Source organism: Amblyomma maculatum, chromosome 2, assembly GCF_055883805.1.
Source record: "Amblyomma maculatum isolate TAMU_Amacu chromosome 2, ASM5588380v1, whole genome shotgun sequence".
NCBI lineage: Eukaryota > Metazoa > Arthropoda > Arachnida > Ixodida > Ixodidae > Amblyomma > Amblyomma maculatum.
Window position 1 is genome coordinate 57,681,148 of NC_139345.1, and position 20,135 is coordinate 57,701,282.

The window sequence follows — 20,135 nt, forward strand, 5'->3', positions numbered from 1 at the left end:
CTTCCACCACTTCGAGGTAGAAGTGTCCACCGAGCAGTCAGGCACCTGCTGCGCCCTTCTAAAGAAAAAAAAAAAGCTAATGTTCATTCTCTGTAAACAGCAACGCGTTGCAGACCAGGCAACCGTTATAATCCCATCTTTTGCTGGCTATACTTCCCCATATGCTAGGCTGTTTGCAAAAGAACTAATCACAAGGCAAACAATCGGGCCTTAAAACACGCGTTCCGCGAGATGCGCGCAGTAGAGGTTCAGAGGAGGAATAAGAAGAACAAACGTAATTGAAAGGATGATGGGAAGAGCACTTGTAGGCATTCCGGGACGGCCACTATAGCTGTCCGGGAGCCTCCATTGGTGCCGCTCCCGTGTTCACTGCAATCGCAGCGACTGCTCGAAGAAGGCGTCCAGCAACGTCCACTGAAGTGCACCAACACACTCAAGCCCAAATGTTTACAGAGCTGTCAGCTCTTCTTGTTCATTCACGGAGAGCGTGTTACTAAAGCGGGAAGGCACAGGCGCCGGCGGCTTTCTATTCAAGCGTCCGCTGGTCACCTCAACCGCGACTGCGCGCCGCCCAATGACCCGGGCCGCACACGCCTTATCCCCGCAAATGAACGCCGCGGGCCGGTCGTTATCGCACAGAATAGTCAGCGCAGCAGAGGGACTCCGCCAGGGCAAATATTTGTCTCCCGCAAGTATTGACAAATACAGCCCCGACTGCCTGGGATCGACCCGGAGCCGAGTGTGCGCAATGTCTGCTTGGGGCGCAATCATCATACTGAAGGGCGTGGACGTCCTGCAAGAGAAACACGGCGGCGCTAATGTAAGCAAAGGGAAATCCTTCCAGCACAGAAGCAGCGAGAAAACTGCGACTACAATGATGTGCGGGCTTGTGTTCTCTCGCCTTCATGCTTTAACAGGCGACGTAGCTTATTCTTGAGGTCATCGGCGCCTGTTGCTCTAGTTTCCTCAGTGCATTACCGCTTCCAACCTAGTCGACAGAGTGGAAATGCTGACGCCACACTCCGTCCGTCTGTTGCGCATGTGCGATGATCACCTGAGCACCTTCCACTGAGCATGCGCCGGCTTCAGATTGCTCCGCTTTACGAATCCTTTATGCGAAAACTCACTGATGAACAGAAGGATATAGTAGGCTGTATACAGCTCGCTAAGGCGTGTCTGGCCGTCTCCCCGGCCACGACGAAACAAACTTAAAACTTAAAGCTGCATCACTTTTCGACAATTTCGCTATATTCAAGGATTAAAATACGTACAGGTTGCAGGTGAGGCATACGAAATGGTTTTGCGCTAGCATTCAAATTATTGACGTAATCTCCGATTAAATCTCGAGCTTTTCCTCAAAGCCCTGAAAGACTGCGACGCCGAGAGAATGTTTCTAGGGCTTTGCTTTCAGTAGCATTGTTTTGGTTCTTCAAACAAAGCGTTTCTCTAGCCGTTAAAATGTACTGGTACCGTCAATGACGTCATGATTTGCTCCCACCCGTCGCTGTATTGTGCGGGGAAGCCTGATAGCCGTCGTGGTTTTAATCGCTGATTGCACCCTTGTTTGAAAGCTAGCACCAAGATATATCGCATACTTAAACTGTAAGTAACAATCATTCAACCATTCGATGTTCACCGAAATTTAAAACCGGTGCAGTTTCCCTTTAAGTGCAGTGAAAAAACTCAGCTCGCCGCGATATATCAGGTTGAAGAAGCGCACGTGTAGAAGCATTATAGCATCTTGGATGAATTAGAGATAAAAGCTCGCCGAGAAAGAAGCTTAGAGATTCGATCGATGCATTTCGTGCATAACCCTTACGCATGGTACCTAATAAATGCCTTTGAGAGAGTTCGGTCTCTATTCGGCGGCCTGTTACACGTTCGAATAAAGCAGAATGGTCAAGGGAAAAGTTAGCGGAGAAAGTTCTACATTAGACACACTACGGACCTGCACAGGGGCGACAAAGATAACAAGCAGAGCAATAAGCAAGTTCATATAGAGCGACCACCGGTTGGTGAAGCGCGAAATTGCCTGGAGTCAGAGAGCCCGATCTTGCCGCCCGACAACCGCTGAAGACCCCGTCCGCTGCTCTCGGCGACAAACAACGTCCGGCTGCTGTTAATATATACCGCACGCGGTAAAAATTTGCGTACGAACGCGACGTCCGCTTTTGTGACAAGTGGCGCGACTGACGTGCGCGCCAAAAGTCCGGCAAACCGCTCACGCGCATTCCCTCTTTCCTCGCGAGCGTACAATGCGCTTTGTTTCTGGCCGGGTGAGGTGTGTAGAGGGGATGATAATGAAAGTGCGCCATCGCCGTAGCCATCGTGCGAACTACGTATGAAGCGCTCGTCGACTCGAATAGGTGCCCACGCGCGCCCGGAAATGTCCGTTCACCTCGCACTGCTCGCTGTCCTGTGTACTGGTGGGCAAGAATTAGGGATCGCAGTTATCTGTGCAGTTCATAAAGTGCTGGAGGCAAGGGACCACACATTGGATTGCTCTTATTCTGGTTCATTATTGCCAATCCGAATTGAGGCATGCAATTTTGTTTTCTGACCTTAAGCAGCGACCAAAGTATGCAAAGTAAGCGACTTTAAAAGTGCAGTGGAAATGGCTGAGGAAGCGTTCAAACAAGCAGACGACATTATCGTGGCAGGCAGGGAATATGCTCTGGAAGAAGACATATTTATTTATTTATTTACAATACTGCAGAGTCACCTGACTCCAAGCAGGAGTGAGCACAAAAATTATACAATAAAAGTTACACCACACTATAAGCATTATAATCCCATCAGGGCACGAACTGAAGCAAAGGAAATCAGACACAGGAGTGCGAGGACATAACGTGGACATTGCCTTCAAATTTGCAATAAATGCCTCAGCACTGGGGCTGTCGACAATATGTTTCGGTTTCGTTAAGGAAATTATGAAATACGCAGTAATAGACAAACATGGCATTATAACTATGTCTAGGGTGCGATTGGGTGGCGATAAGACTTCCTTACTGATGTGCGGAGTAGACAAGCTAACCACAGCGGAGAATATTAAGAACGCAGGCACAGAAAAGCCAATTGTAACTAAGCAAACGTTAGCAGAAAAAGTGCCACGACAAATAACATGCAGCCACACTGCGCATAACGTCGTTTCGATCACCGAAACAGGAGACCTAATTTCTACCGAGGCAAAGAGAAAAGGCTCTCGTTTACTGAGAAACAGGTTCGAAAAATCCACATGATCGAAATAAATTGTAGCCCGCCTCTACGCTGACCTTCATGGTTTTTCCCGGCGTTGGGTCCTTACGTAGAAATTCACAAAGGAGCGCGAAATACACTGTACCTGATGTCGGTGCGAACAACGTCGGCACCCTTCTCTAAAAGAGCATAGTGAAAGAAGGTGTATGCAGATTAACCAGGCGAGAACTCCTGGCTGGCTCTGCAGCTTTGGAGGGATGGAAAATTGTTACTTAAAACACAGAAGCGTGAAATATTGATGAACAACGAGAATTCATGCGCTCCGCACAGGTTCAGCTTTCTGTGCCCCTTGATAGAGGGCGGTGCAGCAGGTCGGGAACTTCAGTGCTGAGGAGCTGGAATGACTACATTTCTCCCATTAACCGTATCGAAACTGCCACATAAGTGACCAGGAAGTATAGGCAGATTATTGGTCATCTAGCGGAAGTGAAACTGTCAAAACAACAACAACAACAACAACAACAACAACAACAACAACAACAACAACAACAACAACAACAACAACAACAACAACAACAACAACAACAACAACAACAACAACAACAACAACAACAACAACAACAACAACAACAACAACAACAACAACAACAACAACAACAACAACAACAACAACAACAACAACAACAACAACAACAACAACAACAACAACAACAACAACAACAACAACAACAACAACAACAACAACAACAACAACAACAACAACAACAACAACAACAACAACAACAACAACAACAACAACAACAACAACAACAACAACAACAACAACAACAACAACAACAACAACAACAACAACAACAACAACAACAACAACAACAACAACAACAACAACAACAACAACAACAACAACAACAACAACAACAACAACAACAACAATTCCAGGTTGCTGTCATGTCAGAAAAGGCGCGATATCTTTTGTATGTTACTTCAAAAACTGATATCTGCTATATGAATAGTTATTGACCTTGCCACTTGTGGGGTTTGCAAGCCCGAATGGACACGTGGGCTACGAAAGACTTCATTCTCTACACCATTTTGCTGACTACATATTTTCCCATATTCTAGCGTGCCTGCGAAAGAACCGACGTGACGCTAAATAATCGAGACTTAAAATCACCTGAGCCGCAAAACGCGCAGTCGATGCCGAGAAAAGGAGGTACAAGCTTAGTGGGGTCAATCAGTTTTGACCGCCTTGCTTTACGTCTGCTGACGTCACACAGTAAGCGACCGCATTTTCTATTTAGACGCCGTCGAAACTGGGCAGCTGCAATAAGGTCTGAACTCCGGTCCTCCGGCTTAGTAGCCGAGCCTCCCAACCACTGAGACACCGCGGGTGAGTCTATATGAATATAAATCTCTCGTGCTTTCTGGCCAAAAATGTGGGCATAGGAATAGGAATGATTAACTGCAATGAAGACGCGTTCAGGAGACATGTAGCACCTTCCCTTAGATATGATACAAAGGGAGAACTATAAATTTCCATAAAAAAGAACTACCTATACCACAGCGCTAGGCCAGTAGCAGTGGCTTCCAGGGAAGCCTTGACCGGTAGGTTAGCGGAAATACGTTTTAAAGAGAGACCCCTGGATTACTGTACACTTACAGTCTCGAACAAGCATTTTATCCATGGCTATCTCATTTAGTACTATATATTAAAGAGACAGTGCGAAACCTTGAGCCGTTTAGTTCCTTAAACGACATTAATATCACCTATCTACGAGCGACCCCGAAATTGAACTTATTACAAACATTGCCGATCGTTTGCAGCCGCTCTGCGCTACGTCATGATTACGCCGCACATAGCGATGCCTTTGGTCATCAATCTCGATATTCATTTTGGTTCTGATTTTTTTTTTTGTTAACTGGAAGCAATTCAATACTCTATATAACGAAATACCGCTTTATAAAAGGAAGCGGGGTTTAAGAAAACTTATAAAGCGATCATATCTGAAAAGGCTTCAGAAGCTCCTTTAAGCATTCGTGAATTGCGCAGCGGCACTCCAGCGGTGTTGGGTTGCACCAGACGGCGACTTTCACGCAGACGTGCCGAAGCCATACGCGACGGCACAGGAGAAGAAGAAAACTGGAGGCGGCGCCGCGAGTTAAACTCGTGCAGCCCATTTGCGTGGCTTCCGTGCCGCGTGTGTTTGGCCGCGAAGCCGTATAAATAAGCACAACCACACGTTCACAGCCAAGACTGATGACGAAAAGGAATTTCGCTTAGCTTAATGAATGGTTCGCGGTGTCGCACGGTGCTGAGCCTCTGCCGGGACAAAAGAAAGTGAGCGCGCTGAAAAATGCTCTAATTAAACGTATTGCATACCCGAACACTGCCGTACCGCAAGTGATTTGTAAACTAGGGCTCAGCGACACTTCGTAGTTCTTGTTATCATTGCGATGTAAAAAAAGAAGCTAGACACGAAGATGCGCATTCCATTCAAGGCTTAAAAAAGACGTGGCACGCAGAGTTAAGAAGAAAATGGCGTACAGGTAGAATGTTCTAAACTTCGAGGACACTCTGGCGACTAAAGTGATTAAAGGCGAAAGCCTGAGTGCTGCATTCTGCTACGCGACTGTTGCGCATGTAGCGGTGAATGCTGCTACGACTAAAGCGGGCGACTACTCTTTCACATTCTGCGAGCGCATTTATTCAGTGAATTCTGCTTGGCAGCGACGAGATCGCGCTCTTTGTATCTTGGCAGTTGTTCTACGTTAACTGTTGCGTGGTTGATTTTACCGGGTGCGCGGCATTAATGAGTAAATAATGAATTAATTACGCAAGCACCTCTAATTAATAATTATTAACCAGTTAGTGATGAATTAGTAATTAATTAGTAATTAGTGATTGTGAATTATTAATTTTTAGTAGTTATTATCAATTGATCATTGATTGGCACATGGCTATATAAGGCACGCATTCGCGCATTCTGTGGTGGTGCTCTGTGATTGGTCGAGACCTCCATGACGTCATCTCGTCTCGACCAATCAGAGCCGCCGCAAAAGCGTGGCACTTTCGCTGACGACAATGATGAGGCATAAAGGCTTTCGCCTTAATAAACCAAAAGATAAATACTGCCATACCTGATGTACGTATTCGGAACAGTACGAGGTGTCATTCTGGTCTTCAATAGCGTTCAAAAAACCGTCGACTTGAAGCGCTATAGAAGGTATTCAGGTCAGTCACGGGCTCCACATGCCGATAGCACAGCTTCATCAGTGCAAGCCAAAAGAGATAACGCTAAATCGACTAGATATGCCTGCAGGTTTTCGCCTTGCTTCATGCACCACAAAATACCCGCCTCTGTGACGTAGGTGCCAACTCCCTATTACGTAAATTGCATTTACCAAAGCATTTCTGAGAACATCGTGGATGTAACGACTGCCACAGACAGAAGGTACTTTGCATGATTACTTGCGGCAGAAGCTAATTTTCGCGCTGAAAGAGCCTATAGTTCAAATCGGTATATTCTGATCCGATGTGTGCATGAAATTTGTAAGCGCAGGTTAAGTGTCTTAAGATACAAGAAAACGGATTAAAATCGATTGGGGATATAAATTTAAGCCACGAATTTAACAGGTCCTTGCACATGCACGATTTAGTGAAACAAAAAACAAAATAAGAAACTTCGTGACCTCTGAAGGTCACAGCATTTTTTTCTCCAGCGCTTCTATCATCTGGAGATAACAGTTCCAGGTTGACTAGCTCAAGAATAGCAGCGCTATTATTGTTACTTTTTACAGCGCTCCCATCGTCTAGGCTTGACAGGGCCCGGGTCGACTTGCTTAAGAATAACGTTGTCGCCTTTTTACTGCGATTGCAATAACAAAGGCAATTGGCGAGACTTCCGACGTTGTCTGTGTCGAGCAGCAGCAGCAGCAGTGAGTGAAGCTTCCGCCCCTGAAGCATCACCCACAATTAGAGAGACGGCCACTCACTCAGCAGCTCCTTTGGTCCACGACCGCACACCAGGCTCTCGACCGTCCCCCAAAAGCGCAATCCAGAATCCTCCTCCCAACAGTACATTTCAGAAGCAGCGCCTACTCCCTCCCCTTCACAACGTCTTCGGCATAAAGAGGAGGAACGAAAAAGTGATGGAGAAATTTCAAAGAGCGCAGTGGGAAGGTCAGTTTCCCGTCAGCCACCCACCGCCACCCTCGACTTATATCTCACCACCAGCCTACATCTTCCGCAAACCCTGCTCACCCGCTATTCCGCCTACCTCTAACCTCTCAATAAATCCTGCCGCCTATGTGAAGCGTCGGCTTGGAATAAATGCATTCATTAGTTTGGAATGACCAAAGTAATCATTGCTGGTAAAAGCAAACTGTGACTGCACCTTTCTCGCATCAGTATTCGTGATCGGCTTGACAACTGGTCTAACTGCGTTGAAGGCGCAGATAAAACCTGACGAAACGTGAAAAGAGATAAGTTTAAAAGTTGGCCACGGAGCCATTTACAGCCATAATGTTCCTTGTTATCAGCTGCGCTCTGAGCGCAGAATAGACGTATTCTTATGCTGACCCATGACGCCCTTAAATTAAAAAGCAACACACCAGACTTCTTGTCAGGTAACGTGCACTAGCAAATGGCGTCAGTGACGTTCTTCGAGTCTTATCATCCTGCTGCACAAAAACACTTTCCGCTAAAAAGTCCACTGAAGGTGAAGTGAAATTCTTCGAAACGATGGATCACTTCACATTCGGGGCTTTTGACTAGTGGTGCAAAATGACGGTCTCAACCCCGTAGTCCCTTTCTGTGACAGCCCTAGGCGACAAAGAAATAAAGCAGCACGAAAGAACCATCTATTAGCGGCGACTGCCGCCTCAACAAGGCTGCAACTTCCCATCGCGCCAGCGACAGTCGCCGCACGAGCTACAGGGGAAGCGAGAGCATACGTGCACCTGTGATGAACGTCGCTCAAGGAGAGAAGCTAGCGAAAGTCCGCCGATGTCAGCAGAGGGCGCCGCTCTTGCATTCCATGCATGTTCCACGCACGCTATGCACAGAGGAAATAAATGAAAAAAAAATTATATATATATATATATATATATATATATCAAGCACAACCCACAAAATTCAAGCGAGGAGGAAAAACCACAACGTCAATAAAAGCAGGGCAGACAGCAGCGGACAGGTGACGGGGATGGTGGCGCACTGGTGGAGAATTCAGTCAACGAAAGAGGCTGGTGATAAAAATACAGAGGCGAAAAAAGAGCAGTTCCAAGAAGGCAAGCAACAGTTCTCGCGCTGGCTGTGGCGCAAGCGAAGAAAGCAGCAGCGAGAGAACGTTGCACGCTGGCCAAGATGCGAAAACAGACGCGCGGATCGATATTCGCAACACCTTGCCACGATGTTTGGCGCACCGGGCAAACTTGCGAGCCACAAAGAACCTCACAAAGCGAAACAAAGAGCGAGAGAGAGAGAGAAAAAAAAAACAAAGTTGGTGGAGGTGCGGAAGGAGAATGCGGCAGAGGCGGTGAACGCCGTCTGGGTTGTGTGCGCGAACCACGGCCGACAACCGAAGCCGGAGACTGACAGCTTCTTCCTGGATCCAAGCCACTGTTTTCTTTTCATTCTACCTTGGTATGAGCTCGTTTGTTCTCAGCCATTTATTGCTAATCTTTGCTCAGTCTGTTTTTTTTTTTTTTTCCGACGAAGAAGAAGCGCGACATTTCAAGAACGAGGTCACCGGTGAATATGTGCTGCGCCAATACCATTTAGGGTCGTTATGCGTCGCGTCTGATGAGAAAGCGATGTGCGGCGATGGATAATCATCGCAACGGAGTAACACGCTAAGCGATGTTGGAGGCCATTGATTTTACTTAATGACTAGAGGCGGTATCTGTGCGCTTCAGCATGGGCGGCCTTCATTCTAATATAGATGCTTGAGTTCGGAAAAAATAGCCCACTCAGCTGTTGTGTCATAAACTAAGTGACTGGGATCATTTGGTTCGGTACGAGCTCCTACGCCAGCTTGCACGAAAAGCTACCTGCCGTTAAAGAGGAGCTTAGAAAGCGAAGAAAAAGTATACGACAAGCAGTCTAAATTTTACTGCATAGCACGTTTTTCCAGGGAGATAAGAATGGAGTGAAAGTTAGCGATCTGAAACAATGGAGTAAGTCGTTTCTTCGCGCGTATGAGAGTCCTTTTCATTATAGCCCTCCCTTTAAATTAAAGGCGCGAGCGAACAGCGCTTGAGGGCCAGGCGGTTAAAATTTCCTCACCGCTACCAGTGGAACTTTCTTTCTCGTTGTGTGACTTTTTTCAGGCTTTATTTAGTTACTCCTGTGCATGCAAGTGGCCATAAAAAGACTGCGGACCAGGGACGTTATATTGAACTGGCGCTTAATTTTTCACCTCGACAGAAGTGGAAGCGGTGCGTTCAGATGGTTTTGAGGAAATGCGCCACGTGTGCCATAGACGACCGACTTTTCTTCAAGAGTTTGAAGCAAGGCAGTGTCTATATACTTGTAGTATAAAACGATGCTTAAGCAGCCTAACACTAGATTCTATTTAAGGTTTTGCCAAATTCGCAGGCCGGCGGGAAGCAGCTAGTATCAGATATCGACGAGCGGAAAGGAGAGCGCTATTCACCCCCCCCCCCCCCCCCCCCCCCCGCGCAAGAAAGGGAAGAAATTGATTGCCATCAGTGCCACCGGAAGTGTAAAAATAAAAAAAGGAAGACGATGTTCCGGACCGGAAGCGTCATAACCACAGCCTCCTTCGTGCAGGGGCTCTAATTACATTCGCCCGAAACAGTGGACACGTCGACGAGCACTCCGCCGTTCTTTGCTGCGACTCTTCCGGCCAGAAAGAGAGAGCAGATCGCACAGACAGATTGACAAGGGAACACACTAAGTTGCACAACCTCCCTTTAGAAGGGTCGGACACCACCGGTCTGGTCGCAAAGCGGCTTCGCGATGGCCTGCAGATTCGTACTTAATGTTTGAGAAACAGATGAGAACCTGCTATAAACGCTATTCGAACTGTATTTTGCGCAGTGGCTTATGCGTACTGCGTGTGTAAATCAGCGGTTCGGTCGCATGGCCACGAGCAATGCATATAAAAGCTGGCTCTAATTTTTATTTATTGGTTCACTCATTTATTTATTTCTGATACCCTCGTGGCCCCCAGAGCATCATAGAAGAGAGTGGTACAAAATATAAAATCAAACTGGTGAAGAAGAAGGCAACGCATGCATATACACATGCCCCAAAATATTGATAACAATGATGCGAGAAAAAAAAAGCTGCCTGCAAGAAAAGAAATATTTCGAAGAACGATACAATACAGTAATTAAGAATAATAAAAACAAGACGAATAAATTCACACAGACTAAAAAAATAACAGGTGGACACAAGCATATCGGACCCATCGGAGAAACATTGAGTAAGCAACTGGGTGGGAAGGCAGAATGCATTAAATGAAACAAATACACACAAAAAAAAAGAAGAGAGCTAAATGCACAATGTTCAAAACGAATTGAATCGAATGAGGCTATGGTAGACCATAATATAATGATATTTTTTTTCTTAAACTCATCTGCGTCATTTGCTGCTAGAATACGTGGTGGTAGGTTGTTCCACTCCAACAATATTTTTGGAATGAAAGATTTTATGCAGGACGTTGCAGGGCAACAAGGAACGCCAACTTTCCGTGAGTGATCGATCCGATAACTTCAATTGGTCTAATGCGCTGCGTACGGGGGAGGTGGGAACACCAGAAAAAGCTGCTGTGACGCACCGAAAAAAGTATCAAGCTGCCAAGCTTTCGAGTCGCGGGCGAGAGCGCCTGAAAGGTGCCAAGCAGAAACCGAACACGACGGGTGGTCTTCCGATGAGACAGTTCGCAACGGTGCAGTCGGCTCAGAATCGCAAACAAAGCCGCGTTTCTAGGGCTCCAGTACTCGTCCGAAGAGCTCATGCTATCTGGCACGATAGATCGGCTGCGTTTTGTAGAACGAACGTTGTACTGTTATTGCTCGCATGCAGTTTCGTAAAATGTGTGCACCACGACAGATTTGCAGCAATATTTAGACAGTATAACTGGTAAACGTTGCGCTGAAGCAATGTTTTGCTTACTACTTCGATGGATCTTTTTAAGAAACGAATAACTGAGCAATGAAATGCACATTATCTCATAACATGTGATGCACCAAATCTGCGTTAGTATTAGTAGTATTAGTAGCATTAGTTGTTCTGATTTCCGTACCACTACGGCTTTGAATTTAATTTCACCGTCAACCTCTGAACGAATGAGTGCGTGAATGAGAGAGAGAGAGAGAGAGAGAGAGAGAGAGAGAGAGAGAGAGAGAGAGACACACACACACACACACACACACACACACACACACACACACACACACACACACACACACACACACACACACACACACACACACACACACACACACACACACACACACACACACACACACACACACACACACACACACACACACACACACACACACACACACACACACACACACACACACACACACACACACACACACACACACACACACACACACACACACACACACACACACACACACTTGATATGGTTATGGGCTTCGCGTTCCGAAGTGACTCAGGCTGTGAAGGCCGCCGTTGTGGAGGGTTCCGGAAATTTCGACCACCCGAATTTCTTTAACGTGCACCGACATCGCACAACACACGGGCGCCTTACTTTTCGCCTCCATCGAAAAGTGGCCTACGCGGCCAGAATCCATCCCGCGTCCTTGGATCAGGAGTCAAGAGCATGGAGCCACTAAGGCAGGGCGGAAGACGATTTTATAGCGGTAAAAGCACTGTTGTCCCGCAGTGCGGTTTCACCACGACAACCAAGCAGTCTTTCGGCCTTTTGAGCGAATAAGCACTTTATTGGTGACGAATGACTTGTAGAGATGACGAAAAAGTGGAGAAACAGGAGGGGCGAGTTAGTACCCAGCCGGATAAAATAAAAGTTACTGTATTTATTTCAGCGTCGCATGTAATTGCTTACTGTTGTAGCCGCGGCGAGCGAAGCAGAGGCAGAGCGACTAAGCAACATGTTTATTCGGCATGCTGGGCCGTACAGATTAAGAGACCCGCACGAGCGATCTGCGCGCTGACTTCTTAACAAGTCCACGCTCTCCCTCTCGGCGTTGCCATTCACGCACGTCACAGCATCACGTGACACTACATACCAATCGCGCACAATGCGATCACATGATACTTCATTCCCTTTTCCCCTAACTGTTTTACACCAGCTCTATGGGGTATAACGATCAGGAGGCTTCCGAGAACGAGCACTGCGCCGAAGAGGTGGCGTGTCCGGAGGTGGCGCATGCTCCCGGAGCGGTGGTGCAGGCAGCGTGGACCTTGCAGGCGAACTGGCGTTCTGTCCCCGCAACGTAGATGCTTGGGCAGGCTGTGGTGCTGAGGAATCCTGTGGCTCAGACGTATCTAAGGAAGGGGTCTTAGTAGACGACTCTTCCGGTACAGAATCAGGCATTGAACTAGGCACAGAAGGATACACAGTTGGCCCGGATTCCACACTTTGAAACGAACACGGACGTAGGTTGTCAGCATGCACAAACCTCTGTTCCTGCCCTATTCTAACATTGTAGGTGGATGCACTGCACCGCTGTTCTATAACGCCTCGCAACCACTTCGATTCCCCAGGACGTAGTCCTTGGACGAGCACATGGTCGCCTTCCTCAAATGATCTCCATGACCGCCCTCTCTCGTTAGCCTTCTCTTTCGTCTGGTAGAACCTGTCGTCCATACGTTTTTCCAAGTTCGGTTGGAGAAAGGTCAGGCGTGTGCGCGGCTTCCATGACAGAAACAATTCCGCGGGTGTCAGCCCCGTGGTTGCGGTTGGTGTGTTTCGGTACGTGAACAGAAATTGGTCAACCCGATGTTGCAAGGTTTTCTTGATCCCTGTTCTTCTCTCGTCGAGAACCTGTCGCAAAAGGTCCCGCTTAATGGTCTGTACGTACCGCTCTGCGCTTCCATTTGATGCGGGGTGGTACGGTGGCGTCCTGGTATGCCGCACCACATTCCTGCGGAGAAAGTCTGCGAAATTCTTGGCACAGAACTGTGGACCATTGTCCGTAACTACTTCTTCTGGCAGGCCGTAGGACGCAAAGACACTCCGCAGCTTTTCAATGGTCTTCTCGGTAGAGGTGGATGGCATGACGAACACTTCTGTCCACTTGGAATGCACATCCACTAGGACTAGGAGCCACTGGTTATCGGTAAAAGCAAAGTCCAGATGGATTCTTTGCCATCTGCGAGTTGGCCAACCCCAAGTTATCAGTGGAATACGTGGCGGAGCATTTTGTGTTAACTGACACGTGTCACAGCTTTTCACAATCTGCTCAATGTCCTCCGTGAGCTGAGGCCACCACACAAAGCTACGGGCGAGCATTTTCATGCGCGTCATCCCGGGGTGTCCTTCGTGCAAAAGATGCAACACCTGTTTGCGCAACCCACGAGGTATAATCACTCGATTTCCCCATGTAACACACTGCTGATCTACAGATAGCTCATGTCGACGAATTAAATAAGGCATTAACTCATCATCTTTAACATGCGGCGGCCAACCACTCATAGTATAACACAGTACTTTCGACAATACTCTCAGTTCGAGTGCACTTCTGAATTTCAACAGCAGACAATGGCACTTCATCAACAACTGAAAAGAAATGTGCATAATCCGAGACATCATTGCGATTTGCAAGTGGTAACCTTGAAAAACCGTCAGCATTTCCAACCTCTCGACCTTTGCGGTAAACCCAACGATAATCGTACGCTGCAAGCAGTAAAGCCCAGCGCTACATGCGGGCTGCTGTCATCACTGGTACGGGCTTACCATGAGCGAGCAAGCCTACCAATGGCTGATGGTCGGAGTAAATCTCAAAGCGATGCCCGAACAGATATTTGTGGAACTTTTTCAGCCCAAAAACAACAGCCAAGGCTTCTTTTTCGATGTGAGCATACCCCTGCTCTGCCTTACTTAACGTTCTGGAAGCATAGGCAATTGACCTTTCGTCGCTTCCAATCTTATGAAAAAGAATGGCTCCTACGCCGTAAGCCGAAGCGTCGCACACTAGTCCTATAGGCTTTTTCTGGTCGTAGTATGTCAGCACATTGCTTTGTGTCAACCAGCTCTTACTTTCTTGAAACGCTTGCTCAGCTTCCTGTGACCACTGAAATCCCTTTTCTTTTTTTAGAGCATTATACAGAGGCTTAAGCTTAGCTGACATGTTCGGTACAAACTTCCCGTAGAAGTTAATCAAGCCCAGGTAAGCTCGCAACTGTGCCGCATCTTTTGGACTTGGTGCCTCTTTTATCGCTTTCACCTTTTCATCTGATGGCCGAACGCCCTTGTCGTCCAGAATGTGGCCTAGGTAAGAGACAGATGTCTGAAAGAATTTACACTTTTCCTTTTGCAATCGCATGCCTCTTTCTAGAAAACGTGCCAACACCCTTTCCACTCGATGAAAACATTCGTCAAATGTTGAACCTGCGATAAGCACATCATCCAAGTAGCAGCTTACCCGCTCAAGCCCTTTTAACACATCATCCATGACAGACTGGAAAATAGCAGGTGCACTTGTGATGCCATAGGGCAAGCGCGTGTACTTGAAAAGCCCCAGGTGTGTATTGACAACCACCATTGATTGTGCCTCCGGATGCAGTTCCAGCTGTTGGTACGCTGTCGACAAATCAAGCACTGTGAAATACTTGCATCCTTACAACTTTGCAAACAAATCGTCCATCACGGGAAGTGGATAATGGTCAGTTCGCAGGCACGGATTCAATGTAACCTTGAAGTCCCCACACACTCTGACTTTGTTGTTCGCCTTAGGCACAACAACTAGGGGCGTCGCCCAGTCGCTTTTCTGTACAGGGACTAACACTCCCCTGTTCACAAGAGACTGCAATTCAAGTGACACGGTTTCCCTAAAAGAAAATGGCACCTGTCGCGCTTTGCAAAATACGGGGTTGCTCCCCTCCTTCAAAGCCAGCCTGACTGGACTACCTTTGATCAGCCCCAGAGTGTGCTCGAACACCTTTGCGTACTTCTCAAGTAGCGCCGCAACTTTGTCTAAACTCACGCCATGCACACTTGACCAGTCTAGCTTAAGAGCCTCCAGCCAGTCACGCCCTAGCAACGCAATGTCGCTATTGTTGTCGGTTTTAACGACAATGAGCGGAAGTTGCTTGCACTGACCATTATGTTCGACTGGAACCGTCAACTTCCCTGTGACTTTAGCGGCGACCCACCGTATGTCCTCAGCTTTATGTGGCAAGGCTCTTTAGGTAGACTGGGCCACAATTTCCTGTATAGCGTTTCTGGCACAATGGAAACAGACGCACACGCGTCTATTTGCATGTTAACATCCTTCTTGGCTACCTTGAGACAGATTTCATAATGCCCTGGGCGTTCTGCACAAGAATAGACATTGTACAACAACACTTGGTCGCAATCCGCGTCCTCCACAGCTACCGAATTAGCCGCGTCTCTAGACTTGAACTTGCACATTTTCGCCAAGTGTCCGTAACGCTTGCATGCACGACAACGATACTTGCGAAATTTGCAGTTCGATGCTTCGTGCGCTGAGCCACACCGAAAACAGACCGGCGATTCAGACACTCGGTCCCTTGCTAGTCCTGCACCGGTTGAACGCTGCTGCTGGCGTTTCCCACCGCCTGGCTTATGACGTACGGCGTCGACTGTACCTTGCGTCCCGGTCGGTTGAAATTCCCGACTTTCCTTCCGCGCTAGCTCGATGCTTTTCGCAACGTCGCAGGCGTCCGAAAACGTCAACTTGCTTCTCTTCAGCAACTCTGCTTGCGTTGCGCTGTCGCAGAGGCCCACCACAAAACGGTCTCGAAGAGCCTCATCGAGGAATTCCCCGAATTCGCATGAAGCTGCCAAACGCCTCAACTCCACTGCATATGCTGCTATGGACTCTCCCTGATGCTGGTACCACCGATTAAACTTGAATCGTTCTGCGATGACCATGGGATTTGGGGGTGAAATGACTTCCCAGCACTTCTACGAGTTCCGCATAAGTCTTGTCCTCTGGCGTTTTAGGCTCTAGCAAAGTCTTCAGCGTCTTGTAAGCCCTCTTGCCTATTGCCGTAATAAACATCGAGACCTTGAGGTCGTCGCTCACCTGGGAGGCCTTCAGGAAGTGCTCGAACCTTTCCACGTAGGACCCAAAATCCTCGTCTCCGTCCTCGACGAACTGGTCGAAACTTCCAAGCGTTGCCATCCCTGTGCTTCGCCCAAACGCTCTCCACGAACGCCGGTGCTTCCACGCACGCCGCGAGGAGTTTCACGCAGTACAGCCGGATCCCGAACGCCGCGATGCGTTTTACGTAGTCCAGCGGGATCACGAACGCCGCGATGCGTTTTACGTAGTCCAGCGGGATCCCATCCTCGTCGCCAATTATGTTGTAGCCGCGGCGAGCGAAGCAGAGGCAGAGCGACTAAGCAACATGTTTATTCGGCATGCTGGGCCGTACAGATTAAGAGACCCGCACGAGCGATCTGCGCGCTGACTTCTTAACAAGTCCACGCTCCCCCTCTCGGCGTTGCCATTCACACACGTCACAGCATCACGTGACACTACATACCAATCGCGCACAATGCGATCACATGATACTTCACTTACACCACTTCCACTGAAAGGGACCATTAAAGTAAATGAAGCAGATTTAAGACTAGAACATTAGAGCATTTAGGACTTACTAAAGTTGTTCGACTAAAGGAAACGTGCTTGTGACCGCAACAAAAAGACATCCAAATTAGAGGACCTCGAAAGAAGAAAACAATTGCCGGAAAAAACGGTGTTACTGGGCAGAAGCTGTTGCAGGTCGGCTGAGGTGCTCGGAGAGTATCGGAATATCGCGTAGCGTGCGACAGCTTCGCGACCCAAGAAAGTTAGATGCAATTCAATGCATCTTCAGAACGCGGGATGGTATGTTATACGCCAGGAGTCATTGAAAAACTGCCCGCCACCTAGCGACCACGATCGTCCCTATCGAGATCTCTTCCCGCATTCCCGAAGATAGACGGGGCTGGAGTCGAGGGTGGACAGGCCAAGCGGTACAGAAGCGGTTATCTCGGTTCGCCCCGACTTGAAGTGAACGCTCCCGTGGCTGTTTGAGGGTTCGTGATCGAATGCGACAGGGACTGCGCGCTCGAATGCGGGGAAGAGAGGGGGAAAAAAGAAAGGGACACAGCGACGCTCTGTTTGCATGACCGACCGCGACAGGAAACCAGGGTGGGCCCCATAACGCACGCCGAACTGAGCACGCTAATACCGCTTTGCGTGTGTCTCGGCAAAGCAGCAAGGATGAAGGCGGCTCGGGAAGGGAGGATGTTGTGTGCCAACGTTAATGCGTGTGCCCAAAATCAGATATACGGGAGAGGAGCAAGGCTGTCGCGCAAATATTGGCTATTTCCGTTCTCGCGTCACATCTGAGCCCCGTGATCTGACACCGCGCCTGCCCGAGCAGAAATCATCGGCGAGACCTCTTGCTGGGCTTGGACGGGTGCGGCCACTACACCGTTGCTTCTTACATGTTGCCCCGCGAGCCAATACTACTTTTCTGTTTACTTGTTCAGTGCGAAAAGGCTTCTCCGAACATCAAAAAAGCAATCACGAACGCAATGGCAGAGATAATTTTCGTATATTTACCTGGCAGTGGAGCTTTAATACCAAAAAGGTTCGCCAGTCCAAAACGTCCTCGTCTAGGATTTGTTGTCAACTTAAACATCGTACAAAACAAGAAACTCTTTGCTCAAACAAGTCTGCTCTTCAATTTATTTACTGGAAACTAATGATATTATCCCCCAGGTACTAAACCAAGCACTTTGAATTGTTTCCCGATATTTGGAAGCAAATGAGACGGTGGCTAACACTTGCGCGCCACAAGGAATAATCGATTCTGGAATGAAGAGAAAGTGTAGTATGTGGATCGAAGGATTCTTTTTATCCACATGGTATTTTCCGTGAAAGCAGGTGTTCTTTCTCACCACAGCGATGACATCACCTGAACAAGGGGCTTAGTTCTCCTGAACTGAAGTTTCTAGGAGGAGCACATTCATGCACGCTATGGCGAAACCAAACGCGAAACAAAGCTTTGGAACGCTGGGAAAACTTGCACCAAGCAAAGCTAGCTCTATTAGAGGGGAGTTTTGGGGCTTCTTTTTCAAAGTGACCTTGCCAAAGAGGAAAAAATGGAGATTTATTTGATCGTTCAAAAAGAGTGCGACGGGTTGAGAGAGGGAATTAAAGTAAATAGCGTTACGAAAGGAGCCTAAACGGGCTTTAGCCCACCTGTTAAGTTTGAGACACGGGGCGGACAGTGATGGAAAGGCGTTGAAAGTGCGTATTAGAGTGAAGTGGGAACAATACGAACTACTGATCTAAGAACAAGTAAAAGAAATCAGTCCAGGAAGAGTACAACGTTAATAGCAAAGAATAAAATGAAGACGACAAAGAAAGGGAAGCTAGGGATGGAAACGGGAAAACCTTCTCACGAGAAGTGGGGAGCGCCAATCGATGAACAGATTTGTGCCGTTCAGTGGAGCGCAGCATCGTCGCCGTCTGTGCAGTAGGAGAGAGCGGCCAGAGCCATCGGCACAAGGAAAGCATCTCAGGGATTTGGGGCCAGATTTGGCAATTCCATGAGTACGGCTCCCTTTTTCCCTTATTCGCCTGCTTTGCTTTCCCCATTCTCCTTGTGCTAACCTCCTCTCCTTTCACACTGCTGCTTTGAGGAACCTCCGAAGCAAAAGGATTACGTGCACGTGTTTTTGCGCACCCTCCGTCAGACGCTGACAAGAGAGGGAACATAGGCTCATTCTATGTACGAATGGGAACCCTTTAATGCGACAAGGAAGGATCAAAGAAACACCCCCCCCCCCCCCCGATAAAATTTGAAAAACGTCGAAATGAGGAAAACCACGTCGAAGGTGTGGACTTTAGTTTTGTTCCTCCAACGTAACACAACGTCACAGAAAAGAAAGGAACAAGGAAATGAAAAATGCCGGCGCAAAATCCGAATGATGTGAGCCCTTAATGCAGAGGTTTTACATTCAAGCGAGGTAACAAAATCAGGCTGATATATCCCTAGAAGAGACTAGTGTAGATTTTGTTGCTTCCATCGTGTTGCTTCGCACTGTCGAGTTAAGCATTTACGTTCACAACACAAGTATAAAGACGGCATCCTGAAACACGAACTTTACATCTGAATTCGGAGGCTTCTTTCGACAGCGCTATAATCCCAAACGTAGTCTCTTCTGGGACCACTAAAATAATTTGTAGAAGAAAAGAAACATTACGGCAGTGAGCAAAGTAAACCAGATCGAGAGCGGATAAAACCGTCTGTTGGAGAATTATAGTTGCAATCAGGTTTTGAACAAAAGAACCAGCTAAAAAAACAGCCTTACAGTGGAATTATTCTCGGGAAAAGCTGAGTATATTTTACAGATGTCGAAACAGCTTGCAGCCGCTGCCTGATTCAAGAGGTGGGGGGGGGGGGGGGGGGGGGGGGCGATAATCGAGTACACGAACTCCAAAGCACTCATCCAATGTGCCTCTTTCTATCAGGTAGAAAAGAAAAGCCAGATTCTCCTGGCCATAAAAATGAACAAATGCGATAACAAAAGAGGAGGTCACACAAGGCGAACGCATCAAACAATGCCATGAGCCGGAGGCAACCACAGCGGCCTCGCTGTGCGGGCGTCAAAAAGCCATCGGTGGGTCCGCCGAGATTTGCCCTTCTTAAAATTTGCATACGAAGTCAGCGGGCATTCTCCAGCCACCGCGGCATGATCGCCTGCTTGCTGGCTTTCCTTGCGAGTGCTTGA

The 20,135-nt window shown here is 47.8% G+C and overlaps 1 protein-coding gene and 1 pseudogene across 1 annotated transcript in view; both read right to left on the reverse strand.

Annotated features, from left to right (window-relative positions):
• LOC146198722 (uncharacterized) overlaps positions 1-16,528 on the reverse strand; it is a 67,371-nt pseudogene extending 50,843 nt beyond the window's left edge.
• LOC146198720 (unconventional myosin-Ie-like) overlaps positions 1-20,135 on the reverse strand; it is a 317,845-nt gene that overhangs the window by 160,680 nt on the left and 137,030 nt on the right. The window lies entirely within an intron of this gene.